The sequence below is a fragment of the Myotis daubentonii genome, chromosome 4 (genome assembly GCF_963259705.1).
Source record: "Myotis daubentonii chromosome 4, mMyoDau2.1, whole genome shotgun sequence".
NCBI classification, from domain to species: domain Eukaryota; kingdom Metazoa; phylum Chordata; class Mammalia; order Chiroptera; family Vespertilionidae; genus Myotis; species Myotis daubentonii.
The window spans coordinates 101,525,792-101,552,560 of NC_081843.1; the positions used below are offsets into that span (position 1 = coordinate 101,525,792).

The window sequence follows — 26,769 nt, forward strand, 5'->3', positions numbered from 1 at the left end:
CTTACCCTCCCGGGCACCAGGTACCACCATAAGAAAGAACTAGAGGATAGATTATTGTGACTTCTTAACTTTTAAAGGTAGAGCAATTATTTCAACTCCTTAGACTAGCTATGGGTGCAGGGCTCTATTTTATGCTGGAAGGCCTGGTGGAAATTACCTTCCCCAATTACATGGCCACCTACCTGGTTACAAAGCACTTTTTAAATGACATGGAGTGATTTTTCTCTTGTTTTTGACAATGAGAATGAGGTGTTAATGAATTACTCCATCATTTGAAAATATTTTCTTGGACATGAAGAACTAGCCAGCTTCAGAATACAGGACACTACTTTTATAAAGGAAAAAGGTTAATTTTTAGGTTTTCCTATTTTAAAGGTACACATGAACAGAAAACCTGGTCAATGTATCACCCGCTAGAACAGCAGTTCTCAACCTGTGGGTCGCGACCCCTTTGGCGGTCGAATGACCCTTTCACAGGGGTCGCCTAAGACCATCTGCATATCAGATATTTATATTACGATTCATAACAGTAGCAACAAAAATAATTTTATGGTTGGGTCACAACATGAGAAAGTGTATTTAAAGGGCCAGATGGTTGAGAACCACTGCGCTAGAAGAAAGCATTTAAAGTCCACTAATCCTCAAATAAGCAGTTAAATTTAGTAACATATCTTTGCACTATTCTGTCTAGATGTGCCCAAGGATATATTTTTTCCTGAAACAAAAATGGAAGCAAATAACAATACTGCTTTGTAAATTGCTTGATGTTCTTATTAATAGTGAACATCCTTCTGTGTCATAATTTATTATTATTATTATGATTATTATTCTATTACTACTACCTACATCATTTTTTATGGCTGCATGCAAAATAATAGTAAATGTAAACTGTAATTTAAAATTTTTTTTAATGTATTCATCAAAAATAGGTATGAGAAAATAAACATAAATTCGAAATTGTTCCTAATAGACGTTGCATGGAAATACAGTTTTGCAGATAAAATTTCCAAGTTTAAACTGTTGTAACGAGAGCAACTGACACAGATTTCTGAGTTACTTCCCAGCAGGGCCTCCACTTCATTCCTAGCATGGGCAGAAAGCTTTCTAAAACATCCAGAGTTCTCCAAATCTCATAAGCTGTTAAGAACAATGCCATATATGGCACTTTTCCTTAACTATAATCACTCTCTTGCCTACAAAGTAAACTATGTCTTGCAAAGTAATCACTTCTAACTTGTAAGCCATCATAAACATAAATCAATACTGCACTCGAGATTTAAACTTTGATTTTAAGGGCCATCCAAACTCAGCTCTGAGGCTAGGTAATGTCTATAGAGAATTTCGTTCAATCAGTGCAGTAGCAAACCAGGTAAAGCCAGTGAGCTGACGTTCTCCTTCTGTTAAGCAGACCCCCCTCCCAGTTCTGACCTGGAAATGTTCATGGAAGGGCCAACGTTATCTGTTTAATGATTAAGTAAGTCCTGTTATTAGATCTTTCATTAATGCCTTACTTGCCATTCTGATTTACACCTGTTGTCCCAGCAGAGTTATGAATAACACAACCTTTCTTTCTTAAAATACTCTGGTTTGTACAACAGATTATTTGGTAACCTCCAAGACATTACTCAGGGCACTTCCTTTACATTAGAATGAGGTCGGGTATGTATCACTGAGTAAGTGAAAGCACTCTTTATTGCTGTCACCATCACTGTCATTACGATTACTATGAATGCTACACATGTTCCTCTTCTTTAAATACAACCACATTATCTCCGAAAATCAGGTGCATCATTCTTTCTGAATTCCTTTCATTTTTTTCACATTAGGATGCATTAACTCCTGATTCTAGTCTCTATCCCTCTTCCTAAGTTCCTCCTATATTTTTTCACATTTCTGATACGTCATCATCCTCTAATATGTTTGGGGTGTGTGTGTGTGTGTGTGTGTGTGTGTGTGTGAGAGAGAGAGAGAGAGAGAGAGAGAGAGAGAGAGAGAGAGAGAGAGAAACAGAGACAGAACACATGAAACAATAAATGCGCTCTATTTAATGCTGTTATTGAATTCAAAGAGTTTACTCAACAAAACCCAGAATTCACGAAGAAGCAGAGCTACTGGCGAATGGAAGACATGTTGAGAACCACACAGATTCTGTATGATAACTGCCCCTTCCAGTCTGCAACTGGAGACTGTGGCTTCCTTCTCCAATCCCAATTACTGTCTCCTTTATTATCAGAATGAGCTTCCCTACTCAGTCCACCTATGATTTAATCATCCACCCAAGAAAACATTATAAATTACACTCTGTGAGTTAGTGATGGAAAAAACGGGCAGGTTGCTGTGGCCAGTCTCAGAACACTGGTAAAAGAATATGCACCCTGCAGGACCAGCAGGGGATTTGTGGTTAGTAACTTCTCAGTGACTTCTAGAAAAACCATCTCAATGTTTATGGATGCAGAGTGCAACATACATAGATGCCAAGTAGGTCAAATTGGCTTTTATAATAAATATTAGGAGAACCTGAATATCCCAGTCTCACCCCACGAGGTGAGCAGCTGGTCACCAAGTTGCAGTGAGGGCCTCCTGGTGGGGGGAGGGGCGCGGGGGAGGCCACCTGCCACTGCCCCCTTTCCAGACCTGGCTGGGCTAGTTAGTTAATTGTATATGTATCAATCTCAGGGGAAAGGTACTGTTACCTAATTCAGAAGGGAAATCCGAGAAGCGCTTGTGTGGCTACAAACTGATTGAATTACTATGCAGCCTTATCTGGCTTTCTCTCTAAAAGCCACAGGTGTCAAATGAAGGGTGTGTATGTAAATTTGTCCTGAAATCCCTCCACGCAGAGGAGGCCAGCCATTTATTTCTTGAGAAGGAAATTTTTAAAATCTGGTGAGTTCTTCGAAAATGGGGGAGCCAAGTATATGCAAAGGATTAGAAGTTCCACAAATCGCCGCTCCAGGCATCTGAGTTGGTCTTCAAGTGAATAAATAAGGGGAGACAGAGAAGGCGAATTAAAGAAATATTTAAACAGAAGCCGCGTGTGCCTGGATGGTTTAAGCGGCAGGCGCTGAGGGAAGGCAGTCCCGGGCCCACAGGGAGCATGTGTCTGCAGGAAGGCCAGGCAGGAGGCCTCAGGGAACCAACGCCCATCTCCCCTCCAACTGACGCAGATTTCTTACAGGAAGAGACATATTTTGAACACACATATTTTTTAAACGATCTCTTATGAACAAAGAGGTTCACCAATACTGATTTTTAAATATTTGTATAAGTGGTTGATTTTGTGAAAGATGTTTCTTTTTCTTTACAGACTGTTTATTACCTTTGTCACCCACCAGGCTTCCTCACACAACAGAGCCGTTTTCCCACTTGCCAGGGGTCTGCCCGGGCACCAGCAGGGCCAGAGGCTTCGCCATGGCCACTGGGGATGAAGGAAGCCATCCCTTCCAATAGAGTGTTTTCCTTCTATTCAAAGCGAGTAGCCTCGGTCAGACAAAGCCTGTAAGCTCTCTCTTCACAGGCCCATCCATTAACACTGTGTAAACTGGCTCTGCTGACCCAAGAAGGCCATGCCAGGGACGAACGAACTTCTGAAGGCGGTGAGAACGGCAGCACCGTGGCTCTCCGCAATCCCAAAGAACGGCAGACCCTAACGCCAGGCGGCAGAGACAGGCAAAACACACTCCTGAGAGCGGGAACATGGACTGCGCTCATACGTGAATTTATACCGTACACAGCCTAAGATGGGAATTCTCCAGGCCACACCTGACTTATGATAAAGAGAAACTGCCACTTTTGTGTTTTTCAGGATTCACCCTTTCCTGGCCTCTTCAATACAATTCTACAGAAATACTGGGTGTTTGGGAAACGATAAAAGTTTCAAAAACATCCCATTTGTCGTTGGTGTAGGACTTTTAGTCCAAATTTGATCATAACTACAGCACTAGGGGTACTGGTGCTTCATCAGACAACGGGCGCAGGTGTGCCAGCCTCCACGGGTAGGCAGAGGGAGGCCAGTGCTCCGAGCCTGTGTGGCCTCACTGATGCTCAGGCTCAATGGAGAACAGGTTTACACACAGACACATTTTTTAAATATATTTTTATTGGTTTCCGAGAGGAAGGGAGGGTGGGAGAGAGAGGGCGAGAGAAACATCAATGATGAGAGAGAATCACTGATCAACTGCCTCCTGCATGCCCCGCATTGGGGATTGAGCCAACAACCCAGCATGTGGCCTGACTGAGAATCGAACCATGACCTCCTGGCTCATATGTAGATACTCAACCACTGGGCCATGCCCAGCCAGGCCAGACACATTTTTAAAATCCTACTACAACAGAAAAAAACACAAAAAACAACTTTAATACTAACAATAGAAATAAACAGAATCCAAACGTCACATGACTCTGTAACTCTTATACCAAACGGACCATTTTTATACGTTTTTCTAGGGGAGCCAGAGCTAAACTTGTAACATCAGCAGTAAAACTCCAAGACCAACATTAAAGAATTATTCACGGAAAAACATTTTCACTACCATGAGCCAAAGCTCAACTGCTAAAAATATATTTAATGCGCACACAAGTGCATGGGTTTATGGAAGTATTCATTTCACAGTATTTCCACTTGAACTCCATCATCAGATTCCCCCCACCCAAATGTTCCCAGGCAACATGGGATTGGATCCACAGGACAAACCTGGAAACTAGTGAGAATTACAGCAGAAGGGCTGAAAAGCATCAACGGGTAATAAGGAGGAAAGCTGTACCCTTATGTGCAGGTTATCAGCAGTGGCGCAGTGGAAAACGAGGGCAGAAAAGTGACCCAAAAATAGGAAACAGCTTTCATAACATGAGACTCTGTGTAAGGCATGGACAACAATGGGTCTGATTTATGTCACATTAAAAAAAAAACAAATTGATTAACTTATATCATGTCTACTCAATGATTTAGTTTAAAACAGTTATATAGCTAAGTGGTTATGAGCATGGACCAGGGCCTAGGTTCAAACCACCTTTTCTCTCACTCTCTGACACCTGGGGCTCACTTTACTCTGTGCCTCAGTTTCCCCATCTGTGGAGTGGGATAAGAGTATACTTATTACTAAGTAATGAAGGCAAGGAGAACGGCCCTGAGACGAGCAGATGGCACGGTGCCAGCACCCACAAGGGGCAGTGGCGTCATGACTAGTGTAAGATCACCTGACACGGTATCACAAAATATTTACTCAGCTCCACCAAGCACACTGTTGTTGTTCTCGCCAAAACGTTTTTTAAACTCTTGTTTTTTTCTGTGAACCTGGCAAATGTCACAAATAAAACAGCAATGACTCTGTAAAATGTACATTCACAAATCTGAAGTTACAGTCCATCCTGATCATGGTCCAGTGTAACTTCTTGGTGGGCGAGGGGAAAGTGAGATTATCATGAAAAAAGCAAAGACAGATTCAAGCTTCCAACCAGCAAAAAAGAACAGCCTGTCCTCCCCCCCACACACACACCCCAAACCCCCCCTCCGCACCCCCCCACACACACACAACCTCTCAGCCAGGACTTGCTCCCAGCAGAACAAATGAAAACTTCAATGATAAAACACATTATCCCTACTATTCTAATAATTCCTTCCTTCTCCCCTTCCCCTGTGTCTCATTCTGCAGTTGTTTTATATGCAAATACATCATTTTACTAATCAGGAAACCCCAGAAAACATTAACATCTAAATAACAATATCCCTTAAAGCACCGTGGACCACTGGTGGTCCGTGAGGTCTGAAAGGTTAGTGACCACTGCCTTAAAGCATTTCCTATAAAACAAACATTTGTATCACCTTTTACTCAATCGAAGTTCTACATGGAATTGATTTAAAATAAAAATTCAAATGTTAAATCCCATTACAAATGTTCATTATTGTTCATAAATTTAAAACTTCCAACAACAAAAACATCATTTGTTCAGATTAAATAGGATTGACCGGGACTGCTCTGCACACTCCTTGGTACAACGATTTTCAAAAACACATTCAAAGGTTCCCTCTGACCGAGATGCCGGATATTGTGCTAAGGACTGCAGGCAATAAAACCGACTCAAACAAAGCCCAGGACACAAATGTTTACAAGTTCATGGTAACACAGAGGGGTGGAAATTCTCTATGTACCTTTCAGCCTCAACCACCAACAAAACAAAACAAAACACAACACAACACAACAACCGTGTGACGCTTGCTTTTTCTTAAATATCTTTAATGCCCCTATTACCTGGGCATCAGCTTTGCAGCTCTTGCTAATATCAGTACCAGGGTGCAGGAAATGGCATACAATACATTCCAGTACTTACCAACTTATTGCATTTGACGCCATAATCAGGCATAAGACAGACCAAAACTGACGTGCCATAAAACACCATCACGTTCTCATTCATGGCTATCGGCTGCTCTGGTCAAATAACTTTTTCATCTCATGCCTTTCCCACACTGACAGGACTTGGTATTACCAAGCACTTATGCTCTGTCTAATCTGCCCAAATATCACTAAACATTAACATAAAACTTTACAAAAACATGGGTTTACCCACCATGAAAACAGTGTGTGGGCTCTCACTGGCATGACAAAACCCTGAGGCTTCAGGTCCAAGCAACTCAAGGCGGAAACTGGCTCCTGATGTCAGAATGGGAGGCGTCACTTCAGAAGTGAACGCCAGCAAACCAAGTGCCTCGGTCCAGGTGAGCTGACCTGCCCGCCCTAATCTCACTCACAAAAGCACCGACCAGAATGTTCCCTGGGGGCAGCAAGGGTACAGCCTTCCCTTCCCTTCCATTTCAAATGAGTCCAAATTTAGACTGTGCTCTGGAACAATGTGAAAAAACGATCTTGAACTGTTTTTATAGTTCTTTAATATCCACTGGATGACTCACGGTTATGTAGCCCAGAGGCCAGGTACTTTTATTCCTAAAAAAGGAATCTGTTGGAGTCTTGGGGAGGCTGGCCCAGGACCATAGGGCTGACGACCAGGCAGAAAAAAACAAGGGAGAGGCTAGGTCATCTCTCGATCCGATCCGGAAAAGGGATTTTAAGGACCGAAGACCCATTTCAAATATCACACTCAACTCAAATTTGCCATTTATTTTCCAGCATAGCCTCATGAATCCAGTCAACATTTAAACACTACTCAGTAGTGCTAATTGCGTCTACCTCTTAAAAGGTTGTTTAACAAGCTCTTCAAAACGCCCTGGTCCCAAGCTGCCTAAAAAATACTGTGAAGCCGTTTACTAGGGCACAGCTAGGAATGAGTCTTTGCAGCAGCTCTTCCCAGACTGTGGCACTCAAAACGGCAACCGTCTTTTCCGGTTGGAAGAAAAGCCTCCCCGTCCCCGCCCCCCAGCCCTCACTCCATGTCCACCTCCCAAAAGGCATCTATCTGTTCATTAGGGACGGTTTGCAAAGCTTCAAGGAATCACCAAGCAAGGAAGTAACCGTTGTCTATTCCATTTTGCAAACGAGAGAAATCAGCCCATGTGTAAAGGCAGCAAGAAAAACCCATTGCAGTTGGATTTTCTAAGGTTATGTACTCAGATGATGGAATTATCCCCCCACTGTCCGGGGCCTGATTTATTCCAAATGTGTGTGCCAGATATAAATGCAACACCAGCTCGCTCTCTCTAAATCAAATCCCCTGTAGCAGAAAGCGAAGTAAAGAGTAACTGTGGACAGGCCCTATCAGCCATGAAATAAACATCGGAGACAATTACATCCCCTGTTAAAGGTTCTATTACTGGCCACAAACTGGTTAACATACTCATAATTTCAGGGAAAGCAACATAAAATGTTAGTGATGTTATACATGGCTTCAAAACTTACCTGGGAAAAGTGAAAACTAAATAAATAGGCAAATGCCTTTTTTTTTAATCAATTGGCAATAAAAAAAAAGGCTTAATTAAAATTTGTTATGGAAAAAAAACACGTCTTGAATTAGCCAAATTCAAGCAAGCCTACTTCTCATCAATCAAATCAGCTTCAAAATATGTTGAGATTTTTTCCAAGTGCCCAAGAAGTCACTGACCTACCACCTTCCCACCAATTTGGTCTTTTCCTCTCTGTTTTCTCCATCATTATTTCCATTTATTTTTTGGCCCCTCCTCACCATTTCCTTGGTGTTTGGCCTGAGAACAGTAATCCTCCCAATTCTTCTCCCTGCTCCTCGGCCTGAAAGACACCTCTGCATCTGCACACGAGGCAGGTGCTCAGGGGGAAAGCTGCACCTGGGTCAGGTGAGCATGGGAATGCACAGGGTGTCAGTACACACGGGGGTGGGTGCGCACATGCAGGTGTGCACGTGGGCAGGTATGCACGGTCAGTGAGCTCGTTTTGGCAGCCAATCTGGGCTTGGGCGCCTGCCCAGAGCCAGCACACCTGTTTTCACCATCATGCTTAGTAATTTTATGCTGGTCATGTCTTTCTTTCACCTGTTGGTCAGAGCAGGCCCACGATGAGCAGCATGTCCAGCCCACTTAGAAGTGGGAAGGAGATTACTGCCAATGTTTTATGTATTTACTTTTCAGTGGATGCTAATAGTTTTGGGGATACAATTTGGATGGAAACAAAAGGACCAAGCTCTCTGTAATCCTCCATAACTTTGTTTCATTTTGGGCTTTATTAAGGGGAAGGAAGAAAAGGAGAGGAAAAAAAGAGAGGCGGAAAGGGGGTGGGGCGGGTCACTAATTTTATTGGAAAAAGTGAAAAGATCCAGGAATTCTGTATTCAGTCACTAAACATGAGTCAAATGCCTTTGAGATGTGACAGTCACTTACAGTTTAGGGAAATGCAGTCATGTACACATGTACACACACACACACACAATCTCACTTATGCCTACACTGTCCCACACCAGGATCATTGGTCTGAGAATCACTTCCAAGGCTGGTTAAGCAAACTGCTCCATTTTCCACTAAAGCATATCAGCAAATCATTTGTTTTTTCCTTTACTCAGTATGCTACAGATAAGACACACTAAAGGTTTTACTGGCAGCTTTTTTTTTGGGGGGGGGGGGTAACACGTTAAATAAATATCTCAGTTGTATGGTGCACAAAGATTTCATAGTTACAGTTATCTATAGTTACTCGTCCCTCAGATACGGTTACAGATAGATACTTGACTCATAAAAGCATTGATCAATTTTCAGACTAAGTTTTACAAACACTGGAATTAATAGCAATGATCCAATGACTAGGGCCCTAAGATTCTAAATCTAAACTATAGGAATCCTGGGTGTAAAAATCCGATGAACTGAACATTGAATAAAACTTTTTAAGTACATGGGTTAGAAGAAGCTCAGAACTTTTAAATCATAACTAAAATCATGGCAACTTCTACTACAAATAATTAGCACTAATGGTTTTAAATAAATGGTCTTTTCCTTTTTCAAATTACCGTTATCTCTTTTTGTCACTTTACTATACTCATCAACAGGGCAAACTTCTTTGCAATTACACTCAAAAAAAGCAAGACAACAGTCAACAACAAAAAATGATACAATATTTTAAATTACAAACAAGGTTAACGACATAAAAAATGTTCAACAACAATGGCCACTGAGTCCATTCATACAAACATTAAAATGTACACTACTCAACATCTCGGTCCATTTACAGCTGGCCCTGTCCGTCAGCCACTAGGGGCTGGGATGGATCTTGCACTCAAGGTGCTGGCCACCCTGCCGGGCCTGGCTCAGGGGTCACACTGAGTACGTGGCTCAGCAGGCTGCTCGCAGGAGGTCCGTCCGATCTTTAGTTGGGATCCAGAGCAGCCAAACTGAGTAAGCGACAAGATGACCACTGGTGTAGAAAAGCAGGGAAAACAGAGCAATGTGCTCAGGATGCCGAAATGCAGGGTGAAGACAACCCACAAAGTGTCTGCCTCACTCCCACTAACCTAAACTTTTTTAAAATTTTCCTGAAACACCAAGAACTTTCCACATAGAGAATGTACTACCAGTAAAAAGAAACATGAGAGAATATCTTACAATGGAAGTTCATTTCAGGAGCATTTAAAAGATGTTAAAATGCCATCTTTCCTCTGAAAGTACATGTGTTAATCATACGCGGACATGAACAGTTAGCAAGGCAAATGAGACTCTGCCAAACCAATGAAGTCCTGAATTATACAGAGCGCTCCTTTCACGCAAAGGCAAACACATCCCAGCACACAGAGCCTTAGAACTGTCTCAATGTGACAAACATGGAAAGTTCAAAGCCTCAGCAACATTGTCAAGTGCCTTTGGTGGATCCCAGGACGGTGAAGGCACCTTGCAGAGTAGATGCAAGGTGGCCTGGCAGCCACAGGACACAGAGGCCATGGAGCAGGGGGGCCTGGCAGCCACAGGACACAGAGGCCATGGAGCAGGGGGGCCTGGCAGCCACAGGACACAGCGTCTCCAGCAGCTGCCAGTTGTCTTCTTGCCGAGAGCATATTCCCTTCGGTTCTCCAAACACTGCTGCAGCGGCTGCTGCTGCTAAGGTGAGCAGCAAAGCTCTTCTAACAAAAACATATCAAAATCCCCACAGGATGAAGTCTGGGAGGCATTCCGCTAGCAACCGGCTGGATTTTCAGTAGCCACGGGATCCGGCTCGCTGAAGGAGGAGCTGCGCTGGGAAACTGCTCCTCGGGCTTAGAGCTCTGAAGTCAAGGCCAGCGAGAAGTCTCCTGTGCTGAGCCATGAGCACAAGGAGCCGGCCGGGGCTCAGGGAAAACCTGACACAGCCCAGGGGCTGGGGGGAGGAGCATAAGTGCCTCTGCTTGCCTTCCTTGAAGGAGTTAATGGCAACGAGGAGATTCTCAATAGGATTTTTCCCATTTTTTTATTTTTTCAATTTATTGATTTTAGAGAGAAGGAAGGATGAGAGGTAAACATCACTTGCTGCTCCACCCATCCATGCACTCACTGGTTGACTCCTGGATGTGCCCTGACCGGGGACCAAACCCACAACTTTGGCACATGGGGACAACACTCCAAACAACTGAGCTACCCGGCCAGAGCTGTTCCCATTTTCCTTATTAATCCTCTAGAAAACCAGCAAAGGATTTAAAAAATCATCAGAATTCCAAACTCACACCTAGGGAGCCGTTCACTTGTCAGGAGAAATTAAGTGAATTCTTAAATGCTATTGCACTTTCCAACAGGTGGCTTCTTAGAAAGGAAAACAAAATGTCGAAAAATCGGAGGATTAATCATAGAGAAAAAGAACATAAAATAGAACGCTGTCCTTTTTTATCAGTGATATTTTCCCGCAGATCAAGCCTCTACATGTAAATGACTCACTGATTCTTACACTTCAATCCTTAACAAAATTAAGCCACAGAACTTATACCATCATTTTATCGTGTTCCTATTATTACAAGGGAGAGTTTTAGCGGATAAGAGTAAAGGACACTCTGAAACAATGACTGTCTCCTCGCTTTGACAACGTCACTATTCCACTCACGCTCGGACAGCGATCAGACAGAAGTTTATCCTGAGGTTCAAGTTCCTCCAGCAGGCGGTCCAGAAGCAGCCCTCACCCGCTCACAGGCAGGCCCACAGCCACTCGCAAACCTGGCAGGAGGGTCAGCATAGATGCTCAGATTGGACAAATCACAGGACGACCATGAGTGCCATGGCCAGTGCCAGGATCTCTGGCCCCCACGGACAGCTGATGGGCACCGATACCAGCTCCCAGACTCCTCTGTGCTCGAGTGAAGCAGCCCACCCGCTGCCTTGCCATGTCCACAAGCACTGACTGCAGCTCCAACTTCAGTTTCGACAAATGCCGAACCCGTTAGAGAGGCACTCACACAACGCCCACCGGGCCGACATCCGTACGGACTTGCCTTCTCAGCGTTCCCTACCACATTGTAAGGCGTTTAAGAACAATATGGCATCTGTAGAAAATACCAAGTCATTCTATACCCCTTCAATGAGATGTCTTTCTTGTAATGTAGAAAAGGGTGTCATGTTAGCTGCACGTCCTACAAAAAGATAGAGGCTGGGACACAGAGCGGATAGAAGAATCAACCCGCACCCGCATTGTGAGGTTCCACTGCTGGTTACTGTATACAGTCCATGGAGCGGAACCACGGAAAATGCTAGAAGTGAATGTGTATGACTGCCATTTTCCCAGATGCTCTTTACACCTTGGCTTTTTTATGAGGAATTTCATTGGACAAAATTAAATATTTTCACAGATGTAGACAAATAAGACAACTGCAATAATAAATTTCCAAAGAAAATTAAAACAATCTACCTGTATTCTCATATTCAAAGCTCAGACAGTTCTAACGCGTGTCCTACTTCTGTGATTTTTTTTTAAGCTAAAAATGAGATTCCTACAAAGGCCCAGCTTAGGTAACAGTTTTTTAAAGCGAGCAAGCCTATTTATTTAAGGATACTGACAGCCGCCATTCACCTCCATGCTCGCAGCACCGCAGAGGAAGCAGAGTGGGAACGCCAGTCCTCCCCCTTCGCCCCTCCTCTTCAAAATAACCTGCTTTAATCCAATGAGGACAGAGAGCTCCAGGCAGCATGTTATGATCAGTCTGGAAATTCAGGCCACACAGACTGAAAATATCACCACGTAACTGGCTCTTTATCTAGGTTATTGCAAGAGGCTGGGCCAAAAAATGAGGGACTCTAAGGCAGTGGTCTGACTATATCAGCATCACAGTTAGCTGGTACTTTACCCAACATGCCTCAGAAAACCTAGTGGATGTAAAATATACAGGGGTCCCTAAAAATGCATACATACTTTAACAGCTGATACCTCAATTTTAAAAATGAAATGTTTATAATAAACAATGCCTTTATAATTATTCAAAGTGTGTGTATACATTTTTGGGGGGACACTCTATATATACCAGTGATGGCGAACCTTTTGAGCTCGACATGTCAGCATTTTGAAAAACCCTAACTTAGCTCTGGTGTCGTGTCACATATAGAAATTTTTTGATATTTGCAAACATAGTAAAACAAAGACTTATATTTTTGATATTTATTTTATATATTTAAATGCCATTTAACAAAGAAAAATCAACCAAAAAAATGAGTTCGCGTGTCACCTCTGACACACGTGTCATAGGTTCGCCATCACTGATATATACAATATATATACAATTCCAGGTTGTAAGAAATAGATGTTTTAACACATTACTTTTGATTTGTTTTTTTAAAAGCTTACACTACTGAGCATTCTGAGGGCAGAAAATGTTAAAAGTTAAAAGAATATATTTTATTATAAGATGGTTTTAAAGCTGCATTTAAAAGTGCATTTTAGCCTAGCATCACAGAACAATTAAAAACAAATACAGCCCAATTCCTCTAACATACAGGGACGGTGCCAGGGGTTTTATTTGGGGAATCTAAGTACACAAGAACATTTTTTCCTCATCCTGGGACAACTCAGGGGGGCTGGAGGGTGGGGACGGGGGAACTGAGCGAGACGCTGGCAGGGAGCAGAAGAGGATTCTGACCAAAATAACTCTTTACTCACTCAGAACAAGCCCGAAGCTAAAACGCCTTTTTCACCCCCTTCTTCTGTGACTGGGGAGGGAGGGGAAGCACAAAGGCCCCCTCTGAGTTCTTGTGAAGAAGGTCCTGAGTGCTGACAAACCCCGATTCAAGGCTCAAGTCACACTTAGCGCACACAGAACGGGTGATTCAACCTCTCGGGAGGGGCGAGGGCAGCCTGCATGTACTCCAGGTCTGTTCCCACAGACCACCATTGACAGGAGCCCTGACTCAGCGGCATCTCTTCTGACCACTCTTCTCGGCCAATGGTCAATGCCTTTATGTGTCCAACACTGAGTCTAACGTCATTTTACCCGAGTTCGGGGTAAGCACAACACACTCATCGCTGGGAGTCGTGAATATCATAGCATGACTCCCATCCTCTGCATGTGGAAATTCTAAAACTGTGCTAAGTCAGGTGACCATCCACCCTGGTTGGACAGGGACAGTTCCAGTGGACACCTATTGTTCCAGACAAATGATCAGTAACCCCTGCTTCCACTCTCACATTCATCTCTGTTAAGACCATAAATTGTATGGTCAGGCCCTAACCGGTTTGGGTAGAGTGTTGGCCTGTGGCCTGAGGGTTCAGAGTTTGATTCTAATCTAGCGCATCAAGGGCACATACCTTGGTTGCAGGCTCCATCCCCGGGCCGGGTTGTGTGTGGGAGGCAACTAATCGACGTGTCTCTCTCACATCGATGTGTCTCTCCCTCTCCCTTCCCCCTCTCTAAAAAGCAATGGACAAATATCCTCAGCGGGGTAAATAATTAATTAATTGTATGGTCAGCCTGTCCGTAAAGATGTCAAGCTAAGCAACACCTGTCCTTTTAAACAGCAAGTAAGGGGCGGACTGGGCTTTTAATGATGCCACAGAGCACAGGATGCAACCCTGGGCTTCTCAGGTTGAACCTACGCAGTAACTCCGCATCAGTCCACTGGAACATTGCTCATTTCCTCTCTGCCTTCTTAAGCTGCAGCATCCCTGTGCTGACAACCATCACCTTCGCTGCCCTCCCTTTGATCTCTGGGACCAAGGGAGAGCCTTTGCTGTGTGGTCCTAACACACACTGGGGGCTGCTTCTGCTCCGCACATGCAAGCATAAGGGCCCAATGAGATCTCCAGCCTTTGTAGTTTTAGGGAAGAATGGTTAAAAGAGGAGGAAAATGAAGAATTACTTCATGAATTAGGAAAATCATTGGGTAGGAGTATTTGTAAATTTATAAAAATTAAAAGCATACACATACACAATAAATAGTACCTATGATATTAAATGATGAGTATAAAATAGATAAATAAAACGGAAAAGTAAGCATTGGTAAAATCCTCGCAGGGGGCTAGGCAGAGCCACGGTATAGGACAGCCAGGGCAGATTTGTGTAAAGTGCAATAGTGGGCCTGTGGCAATTCCGGGGAAAGTTTTATGTTTACATACAGATGCAAAGCAGCCGAAACATTCAGAGGAATAAAGCAGCAATCAATCAAGAGGAAGGAGGAGGACTCTGAGGTGCCTCCCGGGGGAGGAGAGAAGCAGGAGCTCCAGGCAGAGGGAAGCTAATCTTGTTCTCCAAGGGCCTGGGGTCTGGGATCCCAGCAGACCCAGCAAAGCCAGTTAGTCCAGAAATACTGACCTTCTTTCTTCCTCTCTCCTCCTCCTCTTCTCCCCATCAGCTACCTTTTCCATTTTTATTTGTGAATGTCTTATTTGCTAATAAGCCATAGGCAGCCAGAAGCCTCGATTTCTAACCCTCTGGGTCTCAGGAAAGGAACTCCAGCAAGGAGGGGGCATGCTGAGGGGGCCCGTTGCAGGGCAGCCTGACACCCAGAACCAACATGGAATTCACACAACAGAAGTGAAGCCAGAAATGCCTGGTGTTAAAAAGACCTCTGTGTTTGAAATTTTCCACAATAAAAATGTCATAGTCCAGGAAAAATAAATAAAAATATATCAAAGGGTGACTTTTAAACTTGGAAACCTTTAAACTTGTGAAATATAAGCCACTGAAAACTAAATGTAAATGGGGTGATTTATTTATAAAAGTTTTAAATAGATGAACATTAATTTGTTTTCAACATTGCAAATTCTTTTGTCAAGGCCAGATTTAACTAATGGTCAATGTTTCAGAAGACACTGCATTTGTGAAATAAATACACCTGACATCACCACTGTGAGTATGTGTATCAGTTATCCAACAGCCGTAAGGATGGGACTTAAAACGCAATTTCCAAGGGACTATGCCTTAAATGTTTTGGGCTATCTCCACTTAATTGACATTAAGTAAAAACATTATTTTTAAAAGTTTCAATATATTCAAATTTTAAAATTATCTTTAAAAGCACAAATTGGAATTTTTAAAAATTGACATAGAATGTATTTTTAAATAAGAACTAGTCTTGATATTTATTATTCCAAAATGCATTAACCTCCAGGTATTCTTCACAAATCAGTATTTCCAATGCAAAGAGAGACCCACTTTTACTTTAATGTGACATTATGTGAATTTGTCTTTTTCTTAAGTTCTGTCTCCCCCAATACAGCAGTCTCTGTTTCTATGTATCCCATATGTTTTCATGACTCAGAAACTGTGCTGAGCTCGTAGACAACAGATTGATAGTCCTACACAAGAGAGGCTGCCTTATCATACAAGGAGTTTCCAATACAGTCATGTAATGTGATAAAACTGGTATTATTTTAAATGCCCATGTAATAAATAGAAATAAATAAAAATCTTAAAAAATAAAATGCCCAGGTAGATTTAAGTGACTTGAGCTTGAGTCACACCTAACCTTCAGAAACAGAGGCTCGTACTGCACATCTTGCTTCCAAATTTTGATCTAGTTTTATCCTCAGGTAGCTCTGAATTTTAATACTATAATAATCTAGAGTCTTCAGCTCCGAGGAATATATAACTTATGCAAAGGACAAACAAACGAAAAAGTCCATTACTACACCTTAGAAGGTAAAAGGAGGTAAGAACTGGAAAGGGAGAAAGAAGTTCGAAGTAAAAGATGGGGAAAATTGGAAACTCCAAGAAAACATTTGAATCCTGACAGCCTTTAGGAGAAAATCATAGTCTCAATCCCAACTAGCAATTTTTCAGGAGTAGTGTATACCTAATTAGTGACAGTCTAATAAAACTTAATGGACCTCCTCTCAGAGGTCCAATTTCCTGTTTTTAAATGTGTAAAAATATATATAGAAGCTTATATAGAAAACCAATTATATTTTAAAGTTATCAAAAGATTTTAATGTATTATGTGCTTCTTCACATAAATTAAAAGGTCTAGCAATCAGTGTAGTAACGACTGTGATTTTGAGGTAGTGATGAGCATAGATGATATTTTGAGAGACCTGCAATAACTAACTGTAATGTAATTTGAAAACATCTGTGACATCCACTGGTGACAAGTCACAGGTACTGCTAAAACTACTGTATTACATTAATAATCGAAAGAAATACTGTATTCAGTTGGAGAGCTGTGAAGACAGAGATGTAATTAATTTCTTTCCCATCCAAGTTCAAGGCTCTTGACTCCAGACCAAAATCTCTTACTCGAAACACTTTGTTACTCATTTGGCTTTTACTCTCTACCTTTGGAAACAATGTCTTGGAAAGTCACCTAAGAACAGGTTCTTAACCAGGGACCATATGCTCCACAGCACCTTCTTCTCTTCCCTCGGGCCAGGGCTCAGGTGGCAGCCATGTGTGCCAGGTATGCCCCTGGCCATAGCTGACCAACTTCACGGAGTTGCTAGTCAATCCCCTCTTCAACTATGAAAATGAGGTCAAGTTGGCTGGGGAGTCAGACAAACAGGTAAAGTAGACCAAAGAGGAACAGGAAACAGACAAACTTAGAAGCAGCTATTTCCAAGCTCGCCAGCTCCCACTCCAGCAGCTCCTCTGGGGGAGGTGAGGCCACAACACCAACCTACCTCCTGAGCTGACTGAGAGGCTCCCATACACTTATGATCAATTCCCTGTTTTGCTCCAAAAACCAAAAGAAGCTTAACTGCCCGGCCCATGTTGCTCAGTGGTTGAGCATCGACCTATGAACCAGGAGGTCACTGTTGGATTCCAGGAGCATGCAGGAGGCAGCAGATCAATGCTTATCTCTTGTGGCTGATGTTTCTATCTCTCCCTCTCCCTTCTGCTCTGAAATCAATCTATAGTAATAAAAGAGTAATAAGCTAATTAGACCAGATGACCTTCTGGACGAAGCCAGGGCTGCAAGGGAAGCCTGGGTAGGTCCCAGGTGCCTGCCTGCGGCTGGAGGGAAGCCCAGGTCCCGGGTGCTAGAGGGAAGCTGGTGCTGGCAGCCAGGGGAAGGAAGGCCTATTCTTGCACGAATTTCGTGCATCGGGCCTCTAGTAAAAATATATTTAAAAATAAAAAGAGCCTTAACTAAGTCAGGCCCTGAAAGTACATGCCAAACTGTGCATGTACCTACTCACATGTAAAATACTAAAAATCAGTCACAGAGTGTTAACTCAGTACAAATGGATGGCAACTACAGCGAATTCTCCCATAAATCAGCAACATTACCAAGTAGATCTTTCTAAAAACCACATGATGACTCTATTCTATTCCTAAGTGATGCTGAAGTGTCCACGGACATACTCCTCTGCTTCGCTTCCTGCAGTAGCCTTACCTAAGCCTCCCTGTGGTCCTTAGCGTTCACCACTGGTGATTTTGGTAGCATCATTACTATCTTTGCAGACAGCATGTGGCTCTGTATCTATGTTAACCACTACAGGAGGGCACAAGTCCTAGAGACAGACGCTGTTCATCTACACTAATAAAAGAGAAACATACAAATTGGTGTCACTCCGCTACACCCACCAGCCAATCACAGTGACTATGCAAATTAGCCCAACAAAGATGGCGGTTAATTTGCATACACGGGCACAGAGCGAAGACTGAAGGCTCCGGCAGAAGTGAGGACTGAAGACTGAAGACTGAAGAGGCTTGGCTTCTCCGCTGCGGCCGGACCAAAGGCCTGGGTCCTGGGTGCCAGAGGAAAACTGGTGCTAGCAGCCAGGGGAAGGAAGGCCTATTGCACGAATCTTCATGCAAAAAGGCTTCTAGTTTATTATGTGGGGAAAAAACAACCACCAGCAAACCTCTGTGTCTTGATGAGGTGTTTTAATTTTTAATTAGCAACCAACTAATTTCCTTTTGCTCTCTAACATAAGTCCAAGGAAAAAGTTTGAGACTAAGAAATAATGCCGGAACAGCAATGAGCTGGTCCTTGAACCTGGTCCGGTTTCAGATAAACTTATGGTCTACTGAAAACTTAGTCTGATGCAACCTCTCTATCTCTGTGGGTGGTTTCTGTCTGCACTCTACCAAGTGATAAGACAGACATAACAGCTATTGTCGAAACCATGCTTTTGTCCTCCATTATCACAAATAATTTAGATTATCTCATTTTGACCTAGGGCTCTTTGACTAATGGCTTACATTCAAATGTCACAAAATTTAGCTAGGCAACACTACCTTAAATGGTGCAATTTTAGAGTCTTTCAAAATACTAAAAAATTTAGATTCGCATTCCTGTAATTTGAGTCAAAAGTTCAAATACTACAGTGACCAATGAGACTTCTCCAGCGGGCTTTTCTTATAAGGGCACTGTATTTTTGGCAAACTATTATAAAATATTTTGTTTCTTTTACAAGAGTATAATAATTTTCTGTGTGTACAGTTTTTGCTAAACATAAGTTCTTTTATTGTGGTCATGCAAATTGAAGTAGTAACAAGCCAGATGTCTTATTTACTCATTTTCTTGGGCAAATCAGGCTTAGTTGGGTCTTTTGGACTTTTTATTTTATTACTCTATCACTCTAGGATTTTAAGAATCTCCAATCGTCCCCCAAATATCTCAAGATATTTGATTTTAGGACAATGCTGGATAGAATTTAAGAACTGGAATGCTGAAATAGGGCCAAGTTTCAATAATTTCTTATTATTATAAGTTGCTAACCCTGGCCAGTGTAGCTCAGTTCATTGGAGCATCATCCAGTGCACTGAAAGGGTGCGGGTTTGATTCCCAGTCAGGGCACATACCTAGGTTGTGGGTTCCAACCCTTGTTGGGACATGTGTGGGAGGCAACCAATCAATGTTTCTCACATCAATGAATCTTCCTTTCTTTATTCCTTTCTTTCTTCCTTTCTCTCTTTCTCTCCCTCTCCCTCCCTCCCTCCTCTCTCCTTTTTAAATAAATATATTTTTATTAATTTCAGAAAGGAATGGAGGAAGAGAGAGAGAGCAACATCAATGATAAGAGAGAATCATTGACTGGCTGCCCCCTGCTGGCCCCCTACTAGGGATGTAGACTTGGAATCAAACTGTGACCTCCTCTCCTGGTTCATAGGTCAATGCTCAAACACTGAGCCACACAGACAGACTGGACCCCTTTCCTCTCTCTTAAAAAAATTTTCTAATATTCCATTTTCATTTCATCAGATGCTGAAATTGTATATCAGTTAAAAACTGGTAGGTATTTACATTTTATTTTAATATTTTTAATGAAAATGGTTGAAAGGTGATTATAAAGATAATTCTGCTTCAATAACTTCAAATTAATTTCAAGGAAAGTTTTACACTTCCTGACTGCTTAGCACAGAGCAGATGCTCAATAAATGATGCACGAATATATAAACGAACATTAATGATTGTTTTAAATAATGGTTAAACTGAACGGTGAAGGGTTTGTCAATAAGCTGAAGATTACCGAAAATATACATATCAAATTTTTAAATATAACCAAAGCTTTCTAACCACAGTATACATAAACTACTACTGCATGTGTTTTTATTTAAAAAGGAAACAGCTAAATATTATCTACATTATAAAGACACCATAAAGAACTTTTTTATTATCCTCTCTCTTGTATGGCAAATATGAAATTTAAAAAAAAAAAAAAAAAACTTCCAAAAACATGTTATAACAGGAATGCTTGGTTTGGGTAGAACACAGAAAATGTATCCAGGGGCAGAGATGAGTTCTGTAAGGCATTTCCCTAAGTCCCTAACACATGGCCTGATTCCCCATCCTCCCAACTCCTGCTCCCTGTCTTCAGCTTCATCTGCTTCCCATTCAATCACCTGGAACCCTGCTTTTCTCAACTACTTTCTCGCCTATCAAAACAACTGTCATGTATCTGCCCTAGCCGGTTTGGCTCAGTGGATAGAGCATCATCCTGTAGACCGAAGGTTGCAGGCTCCTCTCCAGCCAGGGCCCTGGTCAGGGCGCGTGCAGGAGGCAAACCAATGGATGTGTTTCTCTCACATCGATATTTCTCTGTCTTTCCCTCTCTCTAAAAATCAATGGAAAAATATCCTCGGATGAGGATCAAAAAAAAACCAAAACAAACAACAACAAAGCTATCATTTGTTTTTAATCATAAGCCCTTTCTAAAATAGTTTGTCTAATTACCAATTCACTGTACAGCTGGTGACAACACAATTGTATGACCTAAGTACTATCAATTTACAGATATTTTCAAGCTAATTCTAAAATGCCATTAAGTACTTATCACTTTTAATTTTCCAAAGGTAGATTTAAAGCTACAGGGTGGGTGATCCTTTTTCTAAGCACTCACTGTGAATCCAATATGCGAAATCATAACTAAGAAGTTTAAAAATCAATTTTATTACCAGCATTACACAGAATAAACAAGTTACACTGTGTTTCACGGATGTGCATGTAATGATAACTCAAACACTCCAGCTGAATAAAACAAAGAAAGAACATGATAGACTTGATAAGCCAGCATATAAAACATTTATGAAACAAGAGCAAGTTTTCCTGGGACTCAGTGGTAAAATCAGAGCAGTAATCCAAATTTTTCACGTTTGAAATAAAATCACTCATTTTAGTCACTATAAATAACATGGGGAGTTAAAGGGAGATATTCAGACACACCAATTTAGTGATCATCAGAAATGACATCGTCCTGTGTAAGTAAAGGACAGGAAATTGTGGGGACACTTTCTTAAAAATACAACTCGTACACTGTCAAGTAAAACTGTGTGTGAAGAACATGATGTGAAAATAAAAATGGGACCTTCCCAGCTATGGAAGAAAAAAAGGATGAGAAAAGGCAGTCAAACCCATTAAGAATATAACAGAGGTAATGAACAAAGGCAGACCAGGAGGTCTTAAATTTCCCTTTAACTCTGTCCTACACAAAGAAAAGGAACTTAAGTCCATGCATTCACCTCAAATAACCTCATTAAAATTTAAAAATCAAACAGTGGGAGTCAAAAATCTCAGCCTCTAAGAGAGGCCTTGAGTCCAGTGACTGCAGAGGTCACCTGGAGACCATGGGCACTGGAGGTCAGTTCTGGGTGGGAAACGAGGCCTCCTGCCCTGCTCCCAAGCTCTCCCCACCCTGGGGACAAAGGCCATGGCCTGCCCCGGGAGAGGCACTCCAGAGAGACTTGGTTTCCTGGTGACACTTCCAATAAAAAAGTTGCATTTCAACACAGGTTGTTCCAAATGTCAAGCTGTGGCATAAACCAGTAATTAAAATGAAAAAGCTAGACACATAATAACATGAACGCAAGCATTTCTACTGCAAATGGTGAGCCCTGGCACCACCACCAAGTCAAAGAAGCCAAATACATCAAAACACTGAAGGCTCGCTCAAAAGGCAGCATTCCAAATCAGAAGGGTCAGAGGTAGGCACTCCCCAGCACTCCCGATGCTAGAAAACTACCCAAAGCCACACAGAAGCAGGATACTCTACTACGATATATTGGAAGCCAACCCTCGTGAAAATCAACTACAAGGGAGAAATGAACAAATTTATACCAGGCTGTGTAAGTCACATTCTGTTGCCAAATATTCAGATTCTTGGGGAAATCTCCTATTTCAAAAATAGAATGAATAACTTATTTGGAGGAGAGTCCCTACCTAGTTCACCAATGTTGGGACCACCCTATTAAAGGGACATCTCTTGCATTAGGCCATGTTAACAGCACAGAAAACTTAATCATGAATTAAACACATGGCACATGCACTCTTCACGGATGATAAGGGCCATGGAATCAGCAAGAAGGCGTTTCCCTGATTTCAGGATGACATCTTGGGTGTGAGACTGTGAATGCTGGCACCTGTGACACACACAGACAGTTCTCAAAGCCTGTCGGGCTTTTCCATTTCATAATCGTAATACAGAGTCCTGGCACCTTTTCCAAGGATCATGCCAGAAATGATCACCATTCTTTTAGGGTATCTACTCCCAGGCAAATGTGAAGAACTGCATGGCCAATCCCACATAGTTTAGTTTCTTCTCTTCCTGGTTTGCTGTGGTTTGGAGACCTTCTCCATATCATCACACTCTCATCCACTGATTCTAATATATAAGTAAAAAGCACAGTCATCAATCATCAAAAAGAACTTAGGGAGATTTAAGTAGCTCACTATGAAGTAAGAAATAAATGTTCTGTAGTTAGGCTTAGGGGAGAGATTTAATAGCTCACTATGAAGAAATAAATGTTCTGTAGTTCGGCAAAGCAACACTATCTGTTCGGCTGCAAAGGAACTAGTGACCCTCCTCGGGTGGAATGCTGCTGAATGGCTGGCTCCTCGGGGCACTTTCAGAACCAAGGTGCTTCTCCAGGCCCAGGGCTCCTTACAGGTCTGCCCATGGCCTTTCTCTGACACCTATCCCTGACCTCATACCTCGTCTGGCCCACAGCAGGCTCTCCCTGAATCACTCATCGTCCAAGACCGGCCCAGAAATCAGCATCTGGCAGTGCACAATTCTCAGGCCCTGCCAAAGGCTAAGCTGGTCATCTTCCTTAAAAGGCCTTTTTCTTTAAAGAATAGGGTGTTTCTGAAACCCTACTTTTGGAGAAACATCTTGGCCTATTTATGAAAAACTGGGTTGGCCTCATATTGATGTGTTTAATTTTAAAAGGCCCTGTGGCCTGCTTTCGGATTCATGTAAACAAAGCTTTAAAGGGGGCGGGGGGGGGGGGGAAGTCCCAGAAATGGAAGAGATGTAGGGGGGAAAGGGAAGACCAAGAAAGGCCTGGAACATTCCTAACGGGCCGTGGAAAGCTCTCCTGTACAAACATCCCCAAGAGAAAATCTGACCACACACGGTCTTTCCCCGGTGTGGCCCCTCCACAATCTGCTCATTGGGAAACTACCTCATCACAGATACAAACATTCACGGCTCAAAGGAAACTTGATAAAAGATGCTTCCTCACCCTTCACTGTGACTGATCAAACCCAGCATTCAGTCAGCAAATATCGATTAGGGCCTGCGGTGAGCTTGGCCAGAGAAGAGACAAGGATTTCATAGGAGTCACAAGGCCAAGCGCAAGAGGTCTGGGTCTTGAGGATTAATTATTAACAGTAAACAGCAGTCAGCGGATCAATGGCAGTGACGTGAACACAGTCAAACAACAAGGGACGGTGACTTCGACCTCCCTCCTCCAGGGCTGCCTCTGCCCACACTCCACGTGCACACTGCACACCCACAATTTTCTATGGGAGAGGATGTAATACCATAAAGAGGTCTGGGCCTCTTGCCCATGTTTGCAACCTCCCGCCACAGTGTATGGGGATGCATTTCATCATGCATCTGGCAAGCATTTAGTAAGCACCAACTGTGTGCGGGACACTGGGGATACACATATGAGCTAAGATTTAACCTCAATGTAAATTACAGCTTAGAAAAGAAAATATCAAGAAGAAATTATATGGTAGCTGTGAGTCAAAAGGAATTACAAGAATATGCCATAGTTTAGGGATAGAGATTAAATGACCCCCAAAATAAAAACCATTAGGTTTATGTGCTAAAGCAAGTTTATTAGAATCATCATAAAATTCAAATTTTACATTTGATAAAATGTGGGTAAGGGAAGGGGGAAGTCAAGCAGAAAGAGAATCAGTCAGGCACAGGTGTAGGGACAGAAGGGGACACACATGTCTCAGGCTGAAGGGGCCACAGGACAGAAGAGAAGGGGGGCCTCTGAGGACAGTGGATGTAGGTGCCAGTGCAGAGCCCTGACTCTCCAGAACCCCTACTCCAGAAATCACACTCTCACCTCTGCCTCCAGCACACTGCGGATGGCGTGAGAGGCACTGTCTCTCTGACGTGATCAAAAAAAGACAAGACAAACAACGAAAAGGCGGGAAATGGGGGAGGGGGGATTAAGGACCCACATTTAAGGACCCACATAAAAAAAAAGGTGTTTGTCAATTCAACAAATCTGGACTGCCCCTAGCAGCCACCAACCATCCCATTCTAGCTGATTCTATCACCTGTGAGAGCTGGAAAAATCAGAGACACGGGGTTAGGAATGATACTGCTACGTGGAGGCACTGGTGGCAAGGTCCAGGGGCCTTTCTGAAAAGCTTGTTTCTGGGTGGAGGGAGCTCTGACTGGGAAGGGCTGAGGCTGTGAGAATGACCTCTGGTGAGTCACTCGCTTAAACAGAGGAAGGACCCCTGAAGGGCACAGGAGACACAGAGCCTCAGGAGAGAAATGGTGGTCAACGGGAAGGATAAATAAAACACAGCCATGAGGGAGTTTAAAGGGAGCAGGGAGAGGGTGGCTTTCATTCACTCATTTTTCCGGAGCACCCTTCCTCTACTGAGGGATGGCTAGCTCCACAACCACAGTGCACCCAGGGGCCACGTGGGAAGGGGTCTCCACCCTTACATACCCTCAGTGTTTCTAACCAGGAATTCAATAGGCAAAATGACTGACACTTCAGGGCACAGGGTCTGCATGTGAAAAGCTGGATTTGGATCAAACGCGCAGGACACTCCAATAAGGAAATTCCTCCTGCAGAGGTAACTGACAACCAAGAAAAAAACTTTAGGGGATTATTATGAGGAAAGAGACAATCACATCAACACCAGTGAGTTAGCTGAGAGGAACAAACACGATTCATTCCAATTCTGACCAAAGGCAAAAGATTAGACTTCCCCACTAATGAGCTATAAACTCATGGACAACTATCCTGTGACTCAATAAATCCAGTTGGCTGGCAAGTGGTCATGCAGATCTTCCCAAAACAATCTGAGAAAAACAAGATCCCGGGCTTGAACACCTTTCTTCCCTTGATGCAAATCAGATCCTGGGCAGACTCTACTTTCAGTCTCACCTCATTATCATGACAGGTGGTTTTACAGAGCCAGCTAACCTCCCCTCAAGCCATGCTTTTTAATAATTGGGTAATTTGATCCCAATTCATTCCAGCCAGTGCTAACAGAACAGGGTTGTTCCCAGGAGGTTGAACCAACCTTGCCAAACGGTATCTATGCTTATCAAAGAGATTAGGGCTTAATCACACATTTTTCCCCTCACTCCTATAATGGCTCTTGGCCCTCTAATAAGATTGTTTTTCAGATTTTTTTTTCTTTTTTTTTTTTATTGCTTAAAGTATTACAAAGGGTATTACATATGTGTTCTTTTTCTTTCCCCCCGCCCTTGACAGTCCCCTAGCCTCCCCTACCCCCCCGTGTCTTATGTCCATTGGTTATGCTTATATGCATGCATACAAGTCCTTCGGTTGATCTCTTACCCCCCTCCCTCCTGCCCCCCAAACCTCCCCGGCCTTCCCGCTGCAGTTTGACAATCTGTTTGAGGCAGCTCTGCCTCTGTATCTATTATTGTTCAAAAGTTTATAATGGTCTCTATTATCCATGAATGAGTGAGATCATGTGGTATTTTTCCTTCATTGACTGGCTTATTTCACTTAGCATAATGCTCTCCAGCTCCATCCATGTCAGGTTTTTTTGGGTTTTTTTAAATATAATTACCACGCACTTTTTAAAATTTTTTCTAGCACTGACACAGAAGTGTCAACGGACCTAAGTCATCTCAATGATTCATCCAGAAGGAGGAATGACTATTCCAAGGGAGTCAGGTTCACAACTGACCTATGGGCTCCTCCCCTGAGTGGCAACAGAAGCCACCATCAATACAAGCAGCAGACAGCAGTGCAAAGGGCTCATGGAGGCAAAGAAGGATCCAGGAGAAGGGCCCTAGCATTTAATGTTGGGACTCAACTTAAAACACACATTCACTTACAAGCAACTCAGGAATTGTCTGGAGACTGGAAAACTTGCTTCTTAATTTCCTTTGCAAGTAACTGTTAAAATATGTCACATGAGAAATGAGTCATGAAAATGTACAAAGGAACAACCTGTTAAGATTTCTGAATACTTTAAGAATGTGATCATTCAAAAAATATAAAAATTAGCTTAAACACATG

The 26,769-nt window shown here is 42.7% G+C and overlaps 1 protein-coding gene across 8 annotated transcripts in view; it reads right to left on the bottom strand.

Moving 5' to 3' along the window:
• Positions 1-26,769, bottom strand: part of TRIO (trio Rho guanine nucleotide exchange factor) — a 314,559-nt gene that overhangs the window by 268,542 nt on the left and 19,248 nt on the right. Inside the window, exon 1 of one of the 8 annotated variants that reach the window (XM_059694770.1) lies at positions 6,565-6,589. The exons of the other annotated variants lie outside the window; for them this stretch is intronic. The gene's annotated coding sequence lies outside the window, so the exon portion shown is untranslated. Of the gene's footprint in view, positions 1-6,564; positions 6,590-26,769 lie in introns of those variants that run through there. 8 annotated transcript variants of the gene reach the window in all.